Source organism: Trichosurus vulpecula, chromosome 6, assembly GCF_011100635.1.
Source record: "Trichosurus vulpecula isolate mTriVul1 chromosome 6, mTriVul1.pri, whole genome shotgun sequence".
In the NCBI taxonomy this organism is placed as follows: Eukaryota; Metazoa; Chordata; class Mammalia; order Diprotodontia; family Phalangeridae; genus Trichosurus; species Trichosurus vulpecula.
In genome coordinates, this window is record NC_050578.1 from 56,251,487 (window position 1) to 56,276,620 (window position 25,134).

The window sequence follows — 25,134 nt, forward strand, 5'->3', positions numbered from 1 at the left end:
TGCATCTATTGAGATAATCACATAGTTCTTTTTGGTTTTGTTATTATTATGGTCAGTTATAATAATCATTTTCCTAATATTGGTCCAGTCTTGTATTTCTGGTATAAAGCTCATCTGATCACAGTGATATTTTTCTGATATATTGCTATCTTATTTCCTTATTATATTAATATGTATTATATTATACACAAGCTAGTTTTTTTTTTACATTTTTAATCAGCATTCATTAAGGGAATTGGTCTATAGTTTTCTTTCTCTGTTTTTGCTCTTTCTAGTTTAGGTATCAGCACCATATTTGTATCATAGAAAGAATTTGGTTGAACTCCTTCTTTGCCTAATTTCCCAAATAGTATATATAGTATTGGGATTACTTATTCTTTAAAAGTTTGGTAGAATTCACTTGTGAATCCATCTGGCCCTGGGGAATTTTTTCTTAGCCCCTATTGATGTTTGTTTATTTTCTTTTTCTAAGGTATGATTATTTAAATATTCTCTTTCCTCTTTATATTTTTGTAAGTATTCATCCATTTCACTTAGATTGTCAGATTCACTGGTATATCATTGGGCAAAATTGCTTCTAATAATTTCTTTGTCATCTTTATTGGTGGTGCATTCACCCTTTGCACTTTTGATACTGTTAATTTGGATTTCTTCTTTTTAAAATAAAATTAACCAATGGTTTATTTTCTTGTTTTTTTTAAACAAAACCAGTTTGTACTTCTATTTACTAATGAAATGGTTTTATTACTTTTAACTTTATTAACCTCTCCTTTGATTTTCAGGATTTTTAATTTGGTGTTTAAGGATTTTTCATCCGTTCTTTTTTTCTGTTGTTTAGTTGCATACTCAATTCATTGATCAGCTCTTTCTCTATTTTATTGATGTAAGTATTTAGAGATAAAATTTCCCCTAATTACTGCTTTGTTTACATCATATAAATTTTGGTATGTTGCTCATTGCTGTCGTTCTCTTTACCACCGTTACCGATTGTCTTTACGATTTGTTCTTTGACCCATTTATTCTTTAGGATTTAATTTATTTAATTTCCAATTAATTTTAATCTCTGTTTCACTGGCCCTTCACTGAATATATATTTATTGTTGTATGATCTGAAAAGGATGCACTCAATACTTCTTTTCTATATGTGGTTGTGAGGTTTTTATGCCCTAATACATGGTCAATTTTTTTTCGAAAGTGCCATGCACAACTGAGAAAAAGATATATTCCTTTCTATTCCCATTCAGTTTTCTCCAGAGGTCTATCATATCTAAATTTTCTAAGATTCTATTCATCTACCTGACTTCTTATTTATTTTATGGTTAGATTTATCTGTCTCTGGGAGGGAATATTTAAGGTCCCCCACTTGTATAGTTTTAATGTCTATTCTCTCCTGTATTTTATTAACTTTTCCTTTATGAAATTGGAGGCTGGGCCATTTGGCACATATGTGTTTAGTAATTATATTGTTTCATTGTCTGTAGTACCTTTTAGCAAAATGTAGCTTCACTACATGTCTCTCTCAATTATTTTTGCTTTTGCTTTTTTTGAGACTGTGATTGCTACCCCTACTTTTATTATTATTATTTACTTCAGCCGAAGCATAATAGGTTTTGTTATAGCCCCTTATTTTTACTCTTTGTAATTCTCTTTGTTTCAAGTGTGATCAAGCCTGGTCAAGTGATTCAAGTGTGATCTGTTTCAAGATCTGCCATCCTTTCATATGGAAGCTACTAAATCTTGTGTGATCCCTACTGTGACCCCACAATATTTGAATGGTTTCTTTCTGGCTATTTGCATTATTTTCTCCTTGAAATTTGAATATATTATTCCTAGGAGTTTTCATTTTGTGATTTCGTTCATGTGATCAGTAGAGTCTTTCAATTTCTATTTTACCCTCTGGCTAAAGGATATCAGGGGAGTTTTTCTTGATAATTTCTTCAAAGATGATTTTCTAGACTGTTTTTTTATCATGGCTTTTAGGTAGGTAGTCCACTAATTCTTAAATTATCTCTCCTTGATCTATTTTTCAGGGCTGTTGTTTTTCTACTAAGGTATTTTACATATTCAATGTTTTATTCTTTTGATTTTGTTCTATCATATCTCATGTAGTGATGAGCTTTCACTTGCCCAGTTATAATTTTCAAGGAATTTTTTTCTTCAGTGAGCTTTTCTACCTTATTTTCCATTTGGTCAATTCTATTTTTTAAAGCGTTCTTTTCCATAGTGAATTTTTGTACCTAATTTTCAATTTATCTACATCTGTTTTTTAAGGTTTTGCTTTTCTTTTTATAGTAAGGTTTTTTTTTGCCTCTTACCAAGCTGTAGACTCTCTTTTTATAATCTTCTTATATCATTCTTATTTCTGTTCCCAATTTTTCCTCTACCTCTCTTCTTTGATTTTTCAAGGCTTTTAAAAACTCTTCCCAAAATTCTTTTTGGGCCTGAGACCAATTCATATTATTCTTTGAGTTTTACTTCTGGATGCTTTTACATTTTTCTCTTTTTCTGTGTACATGTCTTGATCTTCCCTGTCACCATAGTAGCTTTCTATGGTCACAGTTTATTTTTTATTTGTTTGCTCATTTTCCCAGTCTATTCCTTGGCTTTTAACATCAGGTTAAAGTTGGGTTCTGCTCTTGGGGCACTCTCTTAAGCTTCAGGTCTTTCATGCTGCTGTTTTCAGAGCTACCTCTATGGGTTTATAGGTTTTTGGTGTTTCTAAGGTTTCATGATCTAAGAAAAGGTGTGGTCACTGCTCTCCAGGCCTGTGCTCTGGTCTTTATCCAGGAAGGGACTTTGTTGCTTTGTAGCCACCAGTGCTAGCCCTCCTCCTAGCACTGCGACTATGATCAGGTTCCCCACTCTCCTCCAACCACAACTGCTAGTGCTTATCTCTGCCTTGGAAATGAGAAAGGGGTCCCTACTCCCTTATGAATGACCATAAGCATTTCTCTTCCCTCTGGAATTGTAGCCATGGCCTCTATTTCCCTGTGATGGCAAATGTTATTTCCTTTTGACTCTGGGACTAGGACCTGGACGTGTGTATGGACAATGCAACAATGTCTTGAACACAGAACCAGAAAAGGGTCCCCTGCAATCTTTTTCTAACCTGTTGTTAAAACCCTCCCCACCCCCAAATGCCCATGGGCTAAGAGCTCCCAAAGCTGTTGCTGCCACCCATGCAGATCTCTCCAAGTCCCACTGCTGGCCCCACAATGCAATCTGCTGCTCAGTACACTCCAAGCCTGAACTCCACCCTGATGAGACAGCCCTTTCCTGCTGACCTCCTAGGTTGTCTTGAGTGAGAAAATTGGTTCTGCATCTCCAGAATCCAGTTTGAGGCGTTATTTTAGAGTTCTTTGATGAAGAATTTACAAGAGTTCGGCTGAGTGCTTCTCTATTTCACTATCCTGTCTCCTTCCCACTCATCAAAACTGGTTTTGCTATTGAAAAGCCCATTTGTGACCAGTCGTAGATAGGTAAGTAAGGACAGGTTGGGCATTTGGCATGTGTTCCAAATAGAAGAAGAAAGGAGAAAGTGTTTCCCCTTATTCTCTCTACCAGGGAAGATCCCTTCAGGTGCTCATTCATATGTAAGTTGTTGTTGTTGTTCAGTCATTTTCAGTAATGTCTGACTCTCCATGGTGACTTTGTGTTTTTTGCAAAGATACTGGACTGGCTTGCTATTTGCTTTTCCAGCTCATTTTACAGATGAAGAAACTGAGGCACACAGCTAGTACATGTATAAGGCCAGATTTGAGCTCAAGTCTTCCTAATTTCAGGTCCGGCACTTTCTTTGCTGTGTCACGTGGTAGTTCATAGACCTTAGGATTTCATCTTGTGTATTTTTTGAGACCATTAAATTAAGTCAGGGGTAGGAAACCTGTGGCCTACGGGCCACATGTGGTCCTCTAGGTCCTCAAGTGTGACCCCCAGACAAAGTGTTTCATGCATAATATTTCTACTTACAAATGAAGAAACTGGGGTTCTGAAATATTAAGTGACATGCTTGGGATCACTCAGTTAGTAAATGTCTGGTACCAGATATGAACTCAGGTCTGAGTCCAGATTAGTGTTAGAGAGGCTATTGGAAGACTGATACACTAATACATTATTGGTGGAACTGTCAACTGGTCAAAATGTTCTAGAAAAAATTTGTTATTAATAAAACTGTGTATACCCTTTGACCTAATATTTCTTAATATATCCAAGTAAGCCAAAAACAAAGTTCCAATATACATAAAAATATTTATAGTAGCTCTGTTTGTTTTAACAGATAACTAGGAACATAGCCACTATACATAAGTATGACAGTGACCAAAGAAAGAGGAAAAAAAACAAAGTTAAAAAACTGTGGTTTGTGAATGTAATGAATATCACAATTTAATAATAAATGAAAACTATGACAACTTCAGAGAAACCTGAAAAGCCATGTATAAACTTCTAAAGAAACAGAAAGAAAATGAGCACAAATAAAAAAAAACAACAAATAAATGAAATATGACTAAAAGGAAATTAAACCTTGAATAATTGAAAAACCAATGATAGTATCAGAGAACAGATAACGAAACACATATCCCTTTTCTTAGAAAAAAGGCAAGGGACAACTAGGGAAGAATATTGCATACATTGCTAGCTTTGGTCACTTTTTTCTTAACTGTTTTTATTTGATATAAGAGGTGACTCAGTGCGTAAGAGAATACTTCCAGAAATTACTGAAATGCCAAAAATAGTATGGATAATATTTATTTTAAAAATAATAATTCAGCTCTGAACCCAATGCATAGTATTTATTATATAGGCTTTTTGAAATGGAAATTTCTTGCTGTGTATTTTCATTCTTCTCGTGTTCTGCTGTGCACATAGTGATGCTTTTTTTTCTTTTCTTATTTTGTAATTAAGTTTTAATATTTAAGTTTATAATATATTTCTCTTTCTTTTCATATTATATATTTAAGTTTTAGTATTTAAATTTAAAATAAATTTGTTAAATATTAAAAAATAGACTATGCCAGATTGGACTCATTTCCTTTTCTGTGTAGGATTATTAAATTGGCAGATAAGGGTAATGGTGCAGATATAGTTTACCAAGATTTAGGCAATATGTTTGACAAAACAGATTTAGAATTGATTGCATGGAAAGATATTTCTATGAAAGGGAATGAGGATCTATGCTTAGTCCTACTTGCTTAACACCATTATCAGTGGTGCAGGTCAAATCAAGCCAGTAAACAATTACATGCATTCTGTGTGACAGGTATTCTTTTAAGCACTAGGATTACAAGGCAAGCAAAAATAATCCTTGCCTTAAAGGAGTTTTCAGTCTAACAAGGGAGACAACATGAGAGACAACATGGAAACAACTATGTGTATGGAGATAATCTCAGAATGAAAGAGACCAAGAGAGACTTGTTGTAGAATGTGGTTTTATTTGAGAGTTTGAAAAATCCAGGAAAGCCAGGAGATGGGGGATTTAGAGGGTGAGCATTCCAGGCATGAAAATGCCTTTGAAAAATCACAAGTGTCTTGTTCAAGAAACAGAAAAGAGACAAGTGTCCCTGGATAGTAGAATAGGTGGGAAAGAGTAAGTACAATGTTTAAAATATTTTCAGTTAACAATAAGTTTTAATGGATGGCTGTGCTAGATGAAAGTCAGAACTCTAAAAGATCTCAGACTAGATTAATTTTAGTAATATAAAACGATGAAATTTTCTCCCTCTCCCCTCAAAAACCAACTTCACAAGTGCAAAATATGGTTGAATAACTATATAGCAGCTTTAACTTCCAGCTTGTGGCAAATATGGATTGGTTGGAGTGTCTAATGATAATAAACCTGAAGAAGATCACATTATCTTTGATGGGTTGTTATGGGGGAGATTGATTAGATTTATTTGGCTTGGCTCTAGACCAATAAGTTGAAGTTACAAGGAAATAGTTAGTTTGCAACTAATGTGAAGGCAAAGAAAAACTTGAATAGAGGTATAGAAAGGTAGAATGAACTGCCTCTGGAGGTGGTTGGCTCACCTTCCTTGATGAAAACCTCTAGATCTCGGAGCCATGGCTCAGAGCCAACCACTTAGGGGGGATCATTGTCAGGGGGATTTTTGTTTTAGTATGAATGAGGACAGCTAGACTTTGAAGCCCATTCTAAATTCTGATATTTTGTAATTCTTTAATTCTGTAAATTCAAAAAGTTTTTCCCCTTTAGTTCACACAACACATTAAAAAGTTTAACTATGAGGTAAATTCTTAAAGCATCAAATAGAGTTATCATGGGGCTAGAGGGTGTGAGGACAGAGCTTCTTAGCATCATATAAAATAATCAGTCATTTCAGTTTTTACCTGGTTCTGATCTAGCTCCCCACAGTTTCAAATTACAGTCAATTGTGAACGAGCATTCTGCTGCTATCAGGGTAGATGAGAGCCCTCTGTGGTCTGACAGCTGAGCTCTCGATTAAGGCTTAGTTAAAACTTGCTTTCAAGCAGCATGTCTTTTATAGTTATGTGGCTCTCTAATGCCATGACATGTCCATGATTCCATACATCAATCATTGAGGCAGAATGCCTCATTCCACTTCCCTAGGAGGAGACACTGTGCTTCTTGGCTACAAAACCATTTTTTACTAGCTTCCAGACACAGAAACCTAAATTGTCCCTATTTTGTTCCAATGTTTCTCCTTTGTGTACCAGGCAGACTGCTGACATTTTTCTACAATATCAAAAAAACCCCGGAAAATCTCAAAGTTCTACTATCTTAGGTGTATTTAAAAATATTTTTTCTGCTATAGATTCAGAGAATTTTTTTTAAAGTGCCACTACCAGGTTAAAAATAAAAAGAAAAGTATTATGTCATATTAAGCATTAAGCATTATATCATATTAAACCTGCTTCCAATGTATATGACACTTATTGGACTCGGTATCTAACTAGGCTGGAATTCTGGCAAGTGTCTAAACCACAAGAAGATCAAGTTTCCTTATTTGTCAATTGGTAACAATTGTGCTTACACTTCCTATTTTGTAAACTGTAAAGTGTGATTATTATTAGAGTAATCGTTAGTACCATCCCTCATTTTCTCAACAGGGTGCTTGCTACCAGTCAAGGTACCTTCTCAATGTGAATGCTTCTTTGTAGAAGAAAGTAAAAGTGATTTGCCATCTTTTCATGGGAAGGGTTGGGTAAAAGCTTAAAAAAATCTAATACATTTTTATTTTTATTGTGTGATGTTCTGTTCTATGTGGAGATGCAAATTTTGTGATGTTAATTGAGAAATGTTCCACTTATTACTAAAACATCCTTCCTCAGTGATCTGACAGGATTTTCAAATAGAAAGTAGTATTCGGCTCAGAACTAGTGCCTGAACAATAAATGAATTTCCCAACTCTGTATTCTCTCCTAACCAGTATTTTTAAAAATTATTTATCATTTATTTTTGCTTATTTTTCTCTCATAAAATTTCAGGATAAATTGATTTGATACTCTCACTGTAACTCTTCAAGCACAACTTTGGGTAGTAGGCATGACTCAAGAGGCAGGGCGACACAGAGTGTAGGAGGTTTTTCTTGGAGTCCAGAAGGCCTGTGTTCAAATCATCCCCCTGACTACTGGATGTGGGACTGTGATAAAATCATTTAAAATTTCACTGGTGTTCTGAGACTACAAATTGCTAATATGCATTGGTGGATAAATCATTTATCCTGGGAATTCCTGAGCCTATAAAAACATATAATAATAAAGGACTGCACAAATCAAACAATATCATAAATTTTCATCATGATCCTATTGAATTAAATAATCTTCATGAATCTCTTTGTCAAGTGCCAGTTTGCTTCACACAGATTTAAGAGAAAACTCCCAGATCTTAATAGCTATTAAAACTGGCAACTGCTTACTGAAGTAGGATATCGGATATCTATGAAAATAGGATAGATAGCTTTATCTGTCTGAAATGGCTTAGGTGAAGACTTTTTAAAAGTCAGAATGGTTGACTAGATTGTTTAAGAAGAACTTTTCTAGTTTCAATTATTTGACATAAATTTATACTTCCTATGGCATTCAAGTATAATATTAAATTTCATCTTATCTAAAATAGTGATAGAATTTCTTTCTGAGTTGGAATTCCGTGGACAAGAGAGATATTTCATTTTCCTCATGTATCAATGGAGCATGCTTTTTTCATTCTTGCCATATTTATTTATCAGCCCCTTTCTTCATGTGATTTCAGTGGAAATCTTACCCCAAAATATAGTTTCCCACATATCATTTTACTGAGTCCTGAAATTTCTATAAGAGGGGACAAAGCCTTCTAATTACAGAAAAACAAAAGAAGACTCTTGAAGTTGAAAATGAATTTAAAGGGTATTTAGCCCAATACCTAGTAACTTTACAGATAAAGAAACTGATGCTGAGAGAGATGAAGCAACTTGCCCAAGTTTACATAGGAAGTAAATGCAGAACCGGGATTCAAATCTGGAGTAGGATCACCTGCTTCTGAGGCAAGGGCTATTTTCTGCAAATATCTCTGTTAGATGTAAGATATTGACTGGTATTAACTGGAAATTATTATTTAAATAACTCCTACTTTGATTTCTTGAGAAGAGGTTACTATAAAGAGATGAGGTGAGAATGTTAAAGAAAGATAAATATATAAAGGGATGAGAAGTATTTAAAATAGGATTGTTATCATTTGTCCTTCCTTCTGGAAGAGGACCAATGACACCAGGAGCAAATGAGGCAGAGCTGTGCAAAGTCATCATCCTCACTCTCTCCTCCAGAGTCATCTGAGTCTAGTGGCAAGACATAGGTCAGGATGATTGGAAAGGGCCCTAGATGCAGTGGGGAGACCTTGGCCTTTTTAAGCAAAAGTCTTTCCCAGCTCTCAGTTTGTCTGAGGCAACACCCATTCAGTGATTCAGTGCTTCAAGTCTACTTAAGAAATGAGGCAAAAGATGTAATGTAATATAATGTGGTTTGCCTACTCAAAAAGTAATCTATGTAGGAGGGAAAGAACCTCAGGATTTTTGGCCAGAAAAGAAAGGGTAAGGAAAGGAAAGCCTGGGTCCATCAAAGACAAATTTGCTCTCTTCATGGTCCCATTTTGCTTAGAGAGTTATTGTGAATATAAAATCAAATAAACCTTGTTAAATGGCTTTGAACAACATAAAGACATACATGTATAAATTCAAGATCAGACTGGTCATTTAAAAAAAGTTTTAGGGTATGCATAAATTTAAAATTATACATTTCAGCTATTTGTGAAATTCACTGATGTGAAGCATCTTGTTCTTCTATGATGCTATATAAGTGACATTGTGTTATGATACATGAGCTTTTGAATGATATGGATGCTAGCTGATTAAAAAAAGGTGTTTTTCTGAATATGGCTTGCCCCATCATGGTCTATGTCTTTAAAGTCACTTAAACTCTCTGAACATCAAGAAACTCTCAAACTCTAAGTTACAGAAGGCCAGCATGAATTCTGGCACTGATACCATTGCAGGCCATTGTTATAGTCTTTGTAACTCAGAAGCAACTTCATGCTTTAGTACTACTCTTGAAATGAGTCCTCATATGTTCAGGTGGCTTGGATTTTTTTGGTTTTGTTTTAATCAGAAATGACTTGTAGTTTGTTTTAGAAAATATCCATGCATATTCTCAGTTTCCAAGTCAGGAAACTTACCTTCTTATAATAAATAAAGCATCCACATGATTATGATAAAAATCAATTACATATAAAGTATTTTCATCTTTTAGTTCTATACTTTAAAAAGAAAATCCTTTCCAGGTTTTCTTAGGTAAGACATGTTCCACATGAAGGAATAAGACTGCTACTACATAAAGAAAAAGACTATCATTTAGCAATTTATGTGAGCTTTCTCTCCTCCTTCCTCATCTCATATAACTCATATGCTTTCTTCCATTATTTCCTCCTTCACCCCCGTTTTACATGATTGGGTGACCTTACTACTTGCCATGACTAACTCCTTTACCAGCTCAATGAATCTCATTCCATCGGGTTTCCTCCAAAATAATGCCTCCTCTATTATTCTGATTTTATCATTTATTTTCAATCTCTCCTTGTCTAGTGCCTCCTTCTTCTTCACTATACCTATGTATATGCCCCTGTTTTCCCTATCCTTAAAAATTCATCTCTTGATTCTATCAGTCTTGGTAACTAGAGCTCTTCTGACCTTTCTGGCTAAACTCCTTGAAAAGGCAGCACAATCATTGAAAAATTACATAAAATATATAATTATAGCTATATATACTTTGCATGTATGCTGTATTTATTTATGCATATATGTTTATGTGGCAATATATATTGTTTATATGTGTTGTATATAAATGCACACATATAAAAATTTTACAGACTAACAATGAAACTCAGCTATCACAATCCTTTCAAATTAAATAGATGAATTTTAAAAGCCTATGAACCCATTAAATCAAAGGAGTGAGCAAACTGCAAAGGAAACAATTTCAGAGGTATTTGTAATATCCTCTTATTTTTCTATATGTATTGAAATATTTGTGGTTTTGATTATTTTTACATTCATAATTTTTTTAACTTATGAAAAAAAATTGGAGGGGAAAGGCTTTGGTTGAACTTTAGAAACTGAAATTCAAGCTCGCTTCACAATTTTTAATATTTTTCTCTTTCATAAGTTCATATGATCACCAGATCCTAGTTACAGTTGAAAGAGATCTCTGAGACCAACTAGTCTAATCTCATTAAAAAACAAAAACAAAAAGAGAACAGGGAGGTTAGGTAATTTGTTTAAGGTCTCCCAGGTAAGAAGAATCAGAAATGGAATTAAAATTGTAACCAAGTAACTCAGCACCAAGTGACCAGCCTGCTATAGAAAAACCTTTCCACATTTAGCTAGACTTGTCACTTAAAAATTAGATGAAAAAATGTTCTTAGAACTGTACTTTAATCTTTTCCAATATGGAGAACCTGTCAGAACTCATTGTTGCTTCATTGACATAGCCTTTAACAATAATAGCTAACATTTGCATATTACATTAATGTTTACAAACATATACACACATGTATACATGGGTATGTTGTGTACATATGAATATATACATGTATGTGGGTGTATATGTGTGCACATATACACATATGTGCATGTATGTGTATTGTATATGTGTATACACATACACACACATATATGCACACGTATATACATATACATGCATATGCATATGTACACACACATACACATATACATACATCTACATATACACATGCATACATATATAGTACACAGACACATACATACATACATGCATACACATATATACAAATATACACACATCTATACATATGCACATATATGTATGCATATATATGTATATGTACATGCACACACATATGTATAAATTTGAGTCTCACAACAAGCCTATGTGGTAGGGAGTATTATATCCATTTTATAGATGAAGAAACAGAGGTTGAGAGAAGTTACATGATAACTGGCTTATCTTCACAAGTTAGAAAAATTCTGAGGCAAGATTATTAACCAGGTCTTCTGGACTCCACTCTGTTCACTATGACATTCAGCTGACTCTAAGGTTTCCTTCCAGCTAGAATGAGACATCACAATAGTAAGTTCAAGATATGAATGTTATAGAATACAATATTACATCTAATAAGTTCTTTTCAAATATTAATTGATCAGAGGATAATTGGATATATTTAAAATATATAGAAACATGTAATTCAGGAGATTTAGATTCATTAAGAATTTTTTTTAGTTCTGCATAAGAAAGAGGTCAGAGGAGGAGAAAGATACAGTATTACAAATCATAATGGGAAATGTAGTCATCCAAGATACTAAAATAGCTGAAGCATTAAATGGATATTTCCAAATACATTTACAAGAGAGGACATTTATGACTCTGTATTCTATATCAGGATCACCAAGACTGGTGAGGTAAAACTTTTAATTCTCTGAATTACAGTAATCTAGCAAGTCTAATATAAAAAATGGAATGGAGAGAAATGATGAATTCTTTAAACCTATAAACTCTTTCAAGAAGCAACCTCTTTAAACAGGTTATATATAAAGAGGACATGAAGGAGTCAATTACGAGTTTAAGGAAGTTCTCTTTTTGACATTAACCTTCCAGTAAAAAGGAACTGTCCAGCATACTTAGCACTATTCTTTTGCTATGCTAAATAGGGTTAGAGGTATAGTCCAGTAATAATTTTTCTTTGTTAGAAACAATGCCCTTTAATTGACCATAATATACCTGTTTCTTGTGTTTAGGGAAAATATTAATTTTATTGTGTTTCTATCTCTAATTTACTTGTCGGAAGGAGACTAAGGTAAAGGAAAAAGTAAGTTAGAGTAATCTGACAGTGCCTGGAAGAACCTTTTGAATAGTTCAACAACTTACATACGTAATGGAAATAATAATTACTTAGTAAACTGGAAGAGAGAATATACTACCTAACCACCCCCAAATCCAATTAGACAAATTTCTGTTTCCACAAAATTAGATTTTGTGTGTGTTGCAGGAAAACCATAAAGATATAAAACTTCTAAAGAACAAAGAAAATGTGTGATAATGTAGTCTTTATTGAATTTTGAGTCCTAAGGGGACATAAAATAAGAGAGCGGTCAGAAGAATAGTGGTCATTTAAGATTTCTTGGAGAAGTTAACTCTTGAGCCAAACTTTGAAGAAAATTATGCCTAAGAAAAGGAAAATAAGGAAGTCATTTCATGCCAGCACCAGCATAAATTTAAGGCTAAAAGCAAACAGGATGGCATGTTGACAAGGAGACCTGTTTAGATAAGAAGCCACATTATTTATCAATACAATAAGTGAGGAAATGGTGAAAGATTGTATGGAATTTCCCATTTATTTTCACCATCATTTATTAGATGATGACTTGCAATATACCATGCTGGAACAGAAAGCAAGAAATAGCAGAGGAATCATAACATTAAGGACAGATGAAGCCAATTTTAATAAGTGTGCTGTTAAAGAGAGTAGTTATATACAGATAAAACACAGGGCCAAAAAATAAGCTTTGAGTGATGCCCATAGTTAGAGGTGCCTAATCAATGTCCTGTACATATAAAGCATTTGATAAATATTACAACATTATATTTTTTGAACCAGGATTGTAAACAACAAAGGAGAGTAACAGAAATTGGAGCAGGACCATGACAAAAATGTCAGCGAAACAGAGAAAGAAGAGAGGAATCAGTATTGGTATAGTCAAATGCAACAGAGAGGTTAAGAAAAATGAGACCACTTATTAATGCTGTCCCATTGCCCCTCCCCCCTTTATCATTGTCATAGGATCTAGAGGTAGAAGAATTTAGAGATCTAGTCTAACCTCCTGCTTATACACATGAGGATAGAAAAGCACAATGAGACTAGACTTGTCTAGAACGGTGCAGGTTGGAAGTAGCACAGCTGAGAACCCTACCAATTTTGAAATATTTCTACTCTAGAACTTTTGTTGTATTCTTTGATATTGATGTAACTTTAAAGCTTGAAAAGGAAGAGAAATCATAGAAGGGAATAAGAAGCAATTATATGAAAATGCAAACATTAGATGAATGTCTAAGAAGCTAAATAATTGCCTTAAAATTTGAATTACATTTTAAAAGATATCTTTCTATTAATCTTAAAAAAAGTAATACTTTTTTCCTAAAAAAGCCCCTTCCTCAAGAGACCAAGAATGAGAGAGCATGCAGTATGATACATAATGGTATGATACTGGGATTGGGAATCAGAAGAGCTGAATATACGTTCTTCCATTTAATCAATAAACATTTTTATTAACTAACTACTATATGCCAGGTGCTAGGTATTGGAGACATAAATACAAAGTGTATGTTGTATCTGTCTAACCTTTTTTAATTGGAAGAACATTTTTAATTACCCTGAGATTAAGAAAGGTAATTCTTTTATGTGCTTTTGTCTTATTGATGCAAGCAAAGAGGATGAGGTAGAGGTGTTATCACTGGAGTGAAGAATGTGGATTAGTTGAGAATTTTTTTAAAAAAAGTTAAAAGAGTTTAACTTGCTCTTTTTTTCTCTCTCAGTGGGTAGACAACTTCAATTAATCAATTAAAATCATGATACTCCTTCTCTGTACCAAGTACATTGCTATGTGCTGAGAATAAAAAAATATGTAAAGTAAAATGGCACAATTGAGGACTTTATGTTCTACTAGGAGATACAACATATTATAAAAAAGTGAACGTGTGAGTGTGTGTGTCTCTGTGTGTTTGTATGTACACACATAAATATATTATAAAGTTATTGGTGGGGGGAGGGAATCAGGAAACTCCTCTTTAATGGAAGAACACATAAATTGGACCTTAAATGGAGCTGTGGGTTCCCAGGCATGGAGGTAAGGAGGGGTCTCTACCATCCCTTCTAGATCTAAATCTATGATCCTACAATCTTATAAGAGCCTCTAGGCATTGTGAATCACATGTGCAAAAGCACAAAGTGGGAAATGGGATACTGTATAATGGGGAAATCAATTAGGAGAGTTTGGCTGGATTACAAAGTATGTAAAATGAGTGCTGTATAACTTTCAGCCTAAAAATGTACCTTAGAGTCTGATTGTCAATATTTTAAAAAGACAAACTATGAAGTAATATTGTATCCTAGAATCAATAGGATGCCACTGAAGTGCCTTAGGTAGGGGAATGACGTGGTCCCACCTGAACTCTGGTAATATCAATTTGAAACTTGTGTGGAGGAGGGAGATGATAGGTACAGGACCTAAATTCAGGTGGTTGCGATATTAGCAGAGATAAGTTACGGGAGAGTTGTGAAGGAGGTGGATTAAACATGGCAGTGCAACTGATTGGATGAGTGTGGGGTAACAGTAAAGATTCTGCGATGATTCCTAGATTGTGAATTTGAGTAATGGGAAGAATAGTGATTTTTAAGTTAGTAGGAAAGATGGTTTTGGGGGAAAGAAAATAAATTTGATTTTGTACATGTTGAGATTCAGATGCCTCTGGAATATGTACATTGAGATGTTCAGAAGACAGTTGGATATATGGGGTTGGAAATCAGGAGAAATATGAGGCCTGGATGTGTAGATTTGTGAGTCATCTGAAAAGATGTGATCATTGAACACGTGTGAGCTAATGAGGTCAAGACAGATAGTCCTACATTTGTAATAGTAACATCTGAAAGAATGTTTATTTTAAGAAATAAGTTTTCCTGACATTTTTATATTATATTCTATTTGGAAAATATATTGTCAAATAATTCAGATGAAACCTCGCTTGTAGTGATATATATTTTAATAAAAATTTCTTTTAATAAATCAGAAAATCAAGAGCTGGAAGGAACCTTTTAGATGATCCATCTAGAAGTAATTGCATCTATCTCTGTATTCATTTCCATTGTTCTTTTTTTTTTCTTCAGGGACAGGGCTAATGTTTAATCAGAGCTCCAGCATTTGCTCTAAGGCGATCTTTGAAACCAGAATTAAAGCTTGTGTTGAAAAAAATAGCATGCTCCATTACTTTTTCATTTACATATCTTAGCTAGCAGTATTTTAGAGTATGAAAAGTCTGAGGGAGCCGAGGCTTAAACTATGTCTATCAAGCACAAAATGAATTTAATATTTCCACTTTTCCAATTAATTTTAGCATGGTAGCTCACCAGGTGCTTAGATGGATCTGTGATTTCCTCTGTGTGGTATTCCCCTCTACTGTGGTAGATCATAAGGAAGTCAGCCTTCTTCCTATCCTTTTATAAATACTCACAATAAGCTCAAGTCTTTCCTCTGATATTTTATACAAGCTGTGACACAGTCAGACTGTTCTTCACTTCTGCTGCATGACTTACCCACCTCCTTTTCTAGCCACAGATATCTTGATGATGTCTTTTTACATGATATCTTATTTGCAAGTTTTCATTTGTGTTATTCATCAATATACTTATACCACCATGCATCCTTCACAGACAACCATGTCAAAAAGCCCAAGTGGGGCACAAATTATTCACTTTGGTTGTCTATATTTTTTAACCAATCAGACACCCACAATTTAATTTATATTAGATATAATATTTGTTTAGAATATTATTTTTATACTATCCACTCCTATGTTTTCATCTTGCTTAAAGCAGCCAAGTCAGTTAAAACATTTCAAGTGTAAAGTATATATAGTTTTCCCCATTAAATGTGAACTTAACCAATAAAAGTGTTTAATGCAGAATTTAAGAGTATAAAGAATTAACTTGCTATCCATATTTGTCGATGAATAACATTTTGTTAAAAAGTTCAGTGAATGGTTTTTAAGAGAAAGTCATTATTCAAATTTTAAATATAATCATTTAAATATTAAAAAAGTTGTGTTGTATAATAGAAAGCGTCCTGGACTTGGAATCAGGGGAGCTGTGGTCACAATCTCGTTCTACCATTGGGTTAAATGGTCTCTTAGTTCCTTCAATCTATGTCACTATGATTTGTTTTCTATTACCAAAAAACCCACTAAAATAATTAATATTTGTGTTTTCCTCATACCCAGCTTTCAAAACTATTTTATGTATATCTCTAGGTATATTTTTCATACTAAAGCCATTGGGGCCACATCTTGGTTTTGACACCTAGTAGCTATGTAATGTGAGGCAAATCATGCAACTCCTTTGGGCCTTAGTCTCTCATTTGTAAAATTAGTGGATTGGATTAAACCATCAACTTGTAAGGTCTCTTTCCTCTTTAAATCTAACATTAATTAACATTATTTTCCAACCAGACTTGTTATTCCATTGACCGAAGAAGGAATTCCATTGACATTCCCAATTCCATTGACAGTGAAGGAATTCCCTCTATCAAGGCAGATTCGTGCCCATAGGTGGGTGGTGCAGTGGACAGAGTACCAGTCCTGGAGTCAGGAAGACCTGAGTTCAAATCTGGCCTCAGACATTAGCTGTGTGACCCTGGGCATATCATTTCACTCTGTTTGCCTCAGTTTCCTCATCTGTAAAATGATCTGGAGAAGGAAATGGCAAACCACTCCAGTATCTTTGCCAAGAAAACCATAAGTGAGGTCACCGAGTATCAGATATGGTTGAAACAACTGAACAACAACAGTCTACTGTACAATTTAGTCTTTAAAAATTGTCAAGAGCTCAAAGAGATTAGGTGATTTGCTCAAGATTATATGGGCAGAATATGTCAGACACTAGACTTGCACCTGGACCTTTTTTACTTCAAGGCTAGCTCCCTGTCCACTATCCTATGTTGTCTCTAATGACATTGACGAATGCTAGCCGTCATCCCAGACTTGCCTTGGCACAAATTAAGCAGATTGCATTTATATAGCAATCATTAAACTCACTTGATCTTCACAACAAACCTGAGACTTTGGTGCCATGATTATCTGCATTTTACAGAAGGAAAATTGAAGTTAAATGACTTGCCTAGAGTTATACAGCTAGTAAGTGTTTGAGAGAGTATGTAAAGTTGGATCTCCCTGACTCCAGGTCCAGTCCTCAACCTACCGTGCTACTTAGCTTTTAAGATGCCAAAGTTTTTCATTGTTAAGATTTTTGAGAGGGCAATTACTTGAGTTCACTTTCAAACTTTAGTAGGCAGATCTTCCAGTTACCTTCTACATGTGCTCCACTTTATCCTTTTAACTTCCTCTACCACAACCCTATTTCTTATTGACCATTGAGGCAAGGAACTACCCAGTTGGTCCATAGGAACTTGGATACTGAGCCACTCCTCATTCTGTACCCAGGCATATGGTTTGTACTGGTTTTAGTCCTGAGGAACTGGCCTATAATGACAAGGTGCAACTTATTCAAATAAATCACTGATTCATTAAATCTCCACCTCTTCACTCCAGGGGACAGTTTTAAATATGACTTATACCTTGAATCTCTCCAGAAAGGAAAGAGTAAAGAAGTGATTCTATGTAGCTTTTGAATTACCATACGATCAGGTATGGGTCAGGTAATTTATTCCTAAACATTCAAAATAGAAATAAAAGCTAATCAGGAAGAACTCACAAGAATGTATTAATAGAACAGGAATCAGTAATTTAAAATAACTACTCATATAATCAGCTGGGGAAATGACAACTAAACTTAAACAGAACGTTAAAAAGTTTGTGTGATTAGTTATTAAGAATTTTATTTTTATTTCCGTCTCTCACTGTCACTCTACTCCTAACCAAACCTCCTCTAAACTACATGTGCAGCTATTTCCTAGTCAAGATTTGTGACACTGGCTACTGCCACAGCCAACCTCTATAGTAGATACTTCAGTCTCTGTACTCAAAGACCTCTTGACCCCTTGAAATTGTAAGGTCATCTCCTTGGACCCTTCCTCCCTTCCTTTCTGCCTTTCATACTTCTTTTTTTCCTTCTTTCTTTCTTTCTTTCCTTCCTTCCTTTCCTTCTTCTTTCCTTTCATCCTTCCTTCCTTCTTTTCTGTTGGAGTCACATTGGTCAATATGGAGAGTCATAGCAGAGAGGGTAGAGCTGAAAGTTGTTTCTTCTAAAAATGAAAAAAACAAATACTGCCCCACCCTTGCCAACACACATCATGGGGCACCAGATGACTGAAGTCATCTACTTGACTTTCTAAAGCATCAAGTACTTTGTCACTGGTTTGTCACATTTCCAGAAGCAGGCCCCAAAGTTTCCATGTGGTCAATTAGTACTAGGATTGGGGCAGGGAGGGGGAGGGGCAGAGCTATGTTTAGCAATGCATATTTGTTTGAAATAACACATTTTTCATGTAAAAAAAGTGTACATTGAATATACAAACAAAGCAAGGATTATCTGAAAAATCAAAATTCAGCATCGCCCTCCTTTTTCAGGTATAAAAAGACAGGAAACACATTTGGAGGAAGAGAAAGAAAGGAAAACTTACTGCTCAGCTACAAATTTCCAATCAAAATCAAATGAATTATTTTCATTCTCATGAAGTATTCTTTACAGACTCATGAAGGCTGCAGGGAGTCTGAATAAAGAATACTGATGTAGTAGTTAAATTTTCATACCAATTAGAGAGCTTGCATGACCTCTACAAGATGGAATAATTTTCTGAGGTGTAGGGAATTTGTATCTCGACACATAGGTCAAATTACTAATTTAATAGGAAAATCACAATTAGAATATCATTCTTTGCATAGAGAAATGTGAAACCTCCTTCACTTTAACTATGAATTCCATGAAATGCTTCCCCAGATGAACCACGTAGGTGTGTGTGTGTTTGTGTGTATGTGTATATGTGTGTTCTGAAGGGAAAATATTTAATGTATATAAAAGTTATATGATTTAAGTTTTCAGTAATGAGAAATATTCTCTCTAGTGCTTATTTCTCAAAATTCCTTTTAACATTATGCATACCTTTATGTTATGACTGTTTATGGAAGCAGATAACTTAGATTTTTAAATTGTTAAACCACTTTAAAATAGAGCAAAATAAATCAAGTTGAAGTTGATATCTTCATCCACAAACACAGGAAAACTACAGTAGTAGTCAGTACATTATTAGATTTAAGTTTTAGATGTGTTGTTTCTGGAAGAAAGAAAAAGAAAATTCCTTGATGTTCGGGGGTCCATTGCTTTTATTTAGACCCAGGAATTACAGGGAATCTCTATATTCTATGCCTAGTTTTCTAGTTTTGACAAAGGAGAATGATGATAAAGTGAAGACTTATCAATAAAATGAAGGGTAAATTATGTCAATCCAGTTAGGTCTGTGAAACTTTCTGTAGCTACTGTGATAATGAAGAAATGAGAGCCCACTTACAACAGCTGGTTTCATGTGCATAGAAGGATGAATTTAAATTATAGTAGTAAAGTTATCAAAATAATTTTCTAAGTCATGTCAGGACTGAGAAGTTAAAGAAGCGTGCTATTTTCTTGGAGGAATATTCCATATGTACCCATATTTCTTCATTAAGAAATAAAAACAATGAGAGTCCAAGTAAAAAGTAAAATGACAAATATTATTTTTAAATAGAGTTAAAATGGCCAATAAAATAGATATCAGAGATTGAAATCGAAACAGCTCCAATGAGGAATTATAACAGAAGGAATAGATAAGTGCTTGATTCCCTCAATCATAATTCAAGGTACCAGTCTAGAAAGACCTCAGTAGAGAGCCAACTAATAAAACATTGAGTAATAAAAGGGGTAGGTAGGGGGCACAATACAGCACTTATGGCATATGGTAATGGCAGAGACAAACTAAAAATGCTCGTCTACAAGCGTAAATTACAGCACCATTATTATTAATATAAGTGGTAGATGACTGAATGTCTAAGGAATTTAAATGTGTGTGTGTGGGTGGCGGGCAGGGTTAGGGCAGCAAATTGGTACAGTGGAGAGAGTGCTGGGCCTGGAGTTAGGGAGAGTCATCTTCCTGAGTTCAAATCTGGCCTCAGATACTTACTAGTTATGCAGCACTCGAGGCAAGTCACTTAAACCTGATTGCCTCAGTTTTCTTGTCTGTAAAATGATCTGGAAAGGGACATGATAAACCATTCCATTATCACTGCCAAGTAAACCCCAAATAGTGTCACAAAGAATTGGGCATAACTGGTAAACTACTGAACAACAACATATACATATATGTGCATACATATATGTGTATATATGTATAGAGAAGAGATACAAACACATGCATAACATATTTGTATATATGTGTGTATATCTATACCTTTCTGTATCCTATAAATATTCATAGTAGTTCTCCCATCTTTTCCTTCCTAATTTATTGAACAGCTGCATAGGGAATTACTATAAAAGCAGTAAAATGGAAATTGCACTAAATATATAATTTTTTCTCTGAACTGACTTTTCTTTTTATATTGTCCTCTAAAGCACCCCCTCACACTTCAATTGATGACATTTTCACAATTTACCATAATCTGTTGTCATTTTATTTCATTAGATCCCATTCTCCTCTACTATTCCTCTTCCTTATTTGTCTTGCATCTTTCATTTGTCATTCTTTTCTCCATAATCCCAGGAAATTAGATAAGTGCCCCACAAGTGGCCAAGTATAATAGATGATTATAGCTCTATTTTCCAAATTGTACTTAAGAAATTATTTGTTTTTTGTTTGTTTTCCTTTAAATGTCCTACACGAGGTATAACTAGGTCCTTTATCATCAGTGTCATATTCTGTTTGATTATTCAGCTAGGGATGTTATTTCATAAATGAAAAGAACTCTCTCAACCAATGTAGATTGCAACCCAGCTATGACTTAGTAGATACATACCAATTAATAAATTTTTTAAGTACCTCTTTTGTCTCAGGCTCATGTCTAGCTTACAGAGATAAAAATGCAGAACTAGTACTCTCTTGAACTCAAGGAGCTTCTATTCTATTAGAAGAGACAAAATGTGTGTGTATATGTGGATGGACATTCAGAATAAGTTCTAAAGAGTTGCCCAGACAATATTGGAGTTTAGTGACTTACTCAGAATTACACAGCTAGTATCTGTAGAATCCTCTATTAAGTCTAATTAATCATTGTAGCAAGTATACCATGTTTTGGAGGTTCAAAGAAAACTCAATAGGAGCTTTTCCTTTATAATTAAGCTTAGAGGTTTTTTTTTTTGTTTTAATTACATTCAGTAGGTATGCTGAAGTACAAAATTATAGTCTCTTTTTATGTTTTACCGTATATCTTTCCAATGACTACTTGAGATCCTCTAGTTTTATAAATTTCACAAATTTGAGCTTGATTTATCATTGTTCGTTTATTATAGTTTTGGGAGGTTTCATTTAGATAATGAAAATTGATTGCTTTATTCTGGATTTTTATGTGGTATTCTAGGGAATTAGATTAATGTCAGTATCATGGGGATAGGACACTTTAGGTAGAATAAAACAGTTTTGATAAAGCAAATCATTTATTTAATATCAACTGAATTGAAAGCATCAACTTTATCTAGAAATATATTGCTCATTTATAATCATAGATCTGTGATTCATAGCTTCTCCTGGTATTTAAAACACTGATGAAAAAATGAATGAATAAAAGAATGAATTATTTAGAACTCTGGTTTTTATGCAAATGTATTTCCTCACTTATTTTCCTCCTACAATCTGCCCAAAACAAATATGCTATATGAGTAATTACATTGAAAAATAGCTCGTTCTGGAGGCAAATCTAAATAGTGCTTATCTAGTGAATAGTTTGCATGAATACTATTTGCAAATAATCTATTTGCCTTTTTAAAAAGACCTTTTTTGGGGGATAAAGAGAACTTTAAAATAAAACTGCTTTCCATGGTATTTGCTTTCTTCTACTAGGATTTGATCACCCAGTCAATTACGTGTCATGAAAGAGTATCACAAAGAGACTCCATTTCCTCCCTTGTTAATTTATTCCACACAGAAACCTTTCCTATTAGAATATTTCAACCTGCTATTTTAATCTTTCAGAATAGTATATGCCCATGCCCTCTGGTTTCCTTGTCAAAGGTGATCATCTCTGCCCTTAATGTGGCTCTTTCTTCTGGAGAATAAATAATTCAAACAGTTTAGAATTTAGTGTGGATAACATTTCTTTTCCTTTTACAAATTCTCATTGTTCCCTTTAAACCCTTGCTGAGGCTTTTATGATTACTAAATTTTAAACTAAATATTTGCTAAGGGTGTGGTAAAGTTTGGACCTTCCTATATTAATTGTAATGTCAAGATTGATATTGTTTGATATTATTAATTAAAAATATAAATGTAATCAATGAATATATACTAAACTCTTACTATATTCAAGACACTGTACTAGGAACTGTGTATATGAGGACAAAATTGTTAAGGAGCTCATAATCTAGAGAGAGGAAAAATCCATGCATATGAGAATTGGTATATTTAGTACACATACAACATGTGTGTATATATACCAACCCATACCTATATGTATATATGTATATATAGATATTTACATATATAAACACATGCACATGTATATAAATACATGTACACATCCATATGTGTATGCGTATGTGTGTAAATGAATGTGTGTATATATATAGTCTTTCTTGATCACCTTAGCTACTTGATTATATAGATAATATATATACATATATGCACATACATATATACATATGCATATGTATACATATGTATGCATATATGTATATATATGGATATATATATATACCTATATATATATGTATGCATATCTATCTATCTAAATATAGGCACTTAAACTAACCACAAAAGAAGCTAGAAGGTAGGGATTTGAAGAAAGATTGGGGAGGATGAGCATTCCAGAAATGGGTGATAGCCAGTCCAAAGCTTTAGAGGCATGAGTTTGGGTAACAAATGTGAAGATCAGAATGAATGCCAGTTTGCCTGGACAAGCATATGTATAAAAGGGAATTATATGTAAGTAGGCTAAAAAGCTAGATTGGGATATTTTGTGCTGAGCCTTAAAATATTAAGTTTGTGCTTGGTCCTAGGTCCTATGAAGTCACTGGCATTTATTAAATATGCAAGGATATAGTCAGACAAGCACTTCAGGAAAGTCATTTTGCCCAAGTAATATATTTTTAAAATTTAATCTGTCTCTCTGACTTCCCTTCTTCCTCCCTGCCATTGATGAAATTAAAATATATATATATACACACACAAATACCTCAGCACATAACTACATAGTCTGGAAAACAAATCCCCACATTGAACATATCTGAAATGTTAATTTTGCTATTTTTAGGTCATCATCTCTTTATCCAGAGGTATGTGTTTTCTTTTCATTTCTTTGTATTCATTGTTGATCAGCACACTGGTCAGAGTTCTAAAAATCTTCCATTTATCTCTATAATGTTCTCAGATATATTGTTCTCTTAGTTCCACTTATTTTGATCTCTATTAGTTTATAAAAAGATCTTCACAGCTTCCTTTGAAAGAGACAATCTTAATGGCACAATAATATTTCATCGTGATTACATAACATATTTTTTAGTCATTCCCCAGTGGGAAGGAACCCCTTAGTTTCTAGTTTTGGCTACTGCGAAAAGAGATTCTCTAAAAGTGTGTACATATAGAGACTATATGAATCTATAAAACACTCTTTGCACAAATAAAGACAGACCTCGGTACTTGGAGAAACATTAATTGCCAGAGCCCATAATTATGCCAATATAATAAAAATTAGTATATTATTAAATCAATTCATTTATTGTCATATATTCCTCAAATAGTAGTTTATAGAGCATAATTTTTCTTGTATGATGATTCCTCTTTACAAATAAGAAGGCATTCAAAAAGATGTATTTTTGCTAATACTTTTGATTCTTTTGTGTCAGTCAATCTGTTTTCTCTGTTGCAGCTTTTCTCACGCTACCTCCTCTTCCTCCTCTTTTTTCCTCTTTTTCTCTTATATTTCCATTTTATATCTATTTCTATACCAAAATCTCTATGTATGGGTGTATTGTTGTGTTCAGTCTATCTGCTTTAGATGAAAGTGAGGTTTATAGAGTTTCTGCTCCCACCACCCCTTTCTTCATGAATATGGATTCTCCATCTTAGGTGCCTTTAATATAAAATAGTTTTTTCCTTTCTCTTTTTTTTTAAATTCCAGGTTATCTATGCTGGGGTATGGATAGGGAATACATCTTTTATTCTAACCTTTGGGTTGGGCAGAAGAGTCTAGATGGGATTCTTTCTATCGCTTACTAGAGTAATGCCTCCCTAAGTTGCTACAGAGAAATGATGAGAATCTGAATTAGGGTTGTGGCCTTACGCGTGGAGAGAAATCACTGTATGTAGGAGATGTTGTAGAATTAAAATGACCAATTTTGCTACCAAGTGGATATGTGTTATAAATGAAAGGGTGGGAATTAGTGTAAACGGGGGTGTTGTGAGGATCAAATGAGATATTATTTTTATAACTGCTTAGCATAGTGTCTAGCACATAGTATGGGGTATGTAAGCACTTATAGAAGAAGAACGATGGATGGAATAAGTATTTATTAAGTACCTAATATGTGCTTAATATTCGCCCATACTGTACTTAGTAGCATTTACTGTGCTAAGTGCTTTACAAATTTTATCTCATTTGATACTCACAATAACTCTGTGAAGTAGGTGTTATAATTATTCCTATTTCGTAATTGAGGAAACTGTAGAGTTGATGGACTGTGTCCGCCCGAAAGGT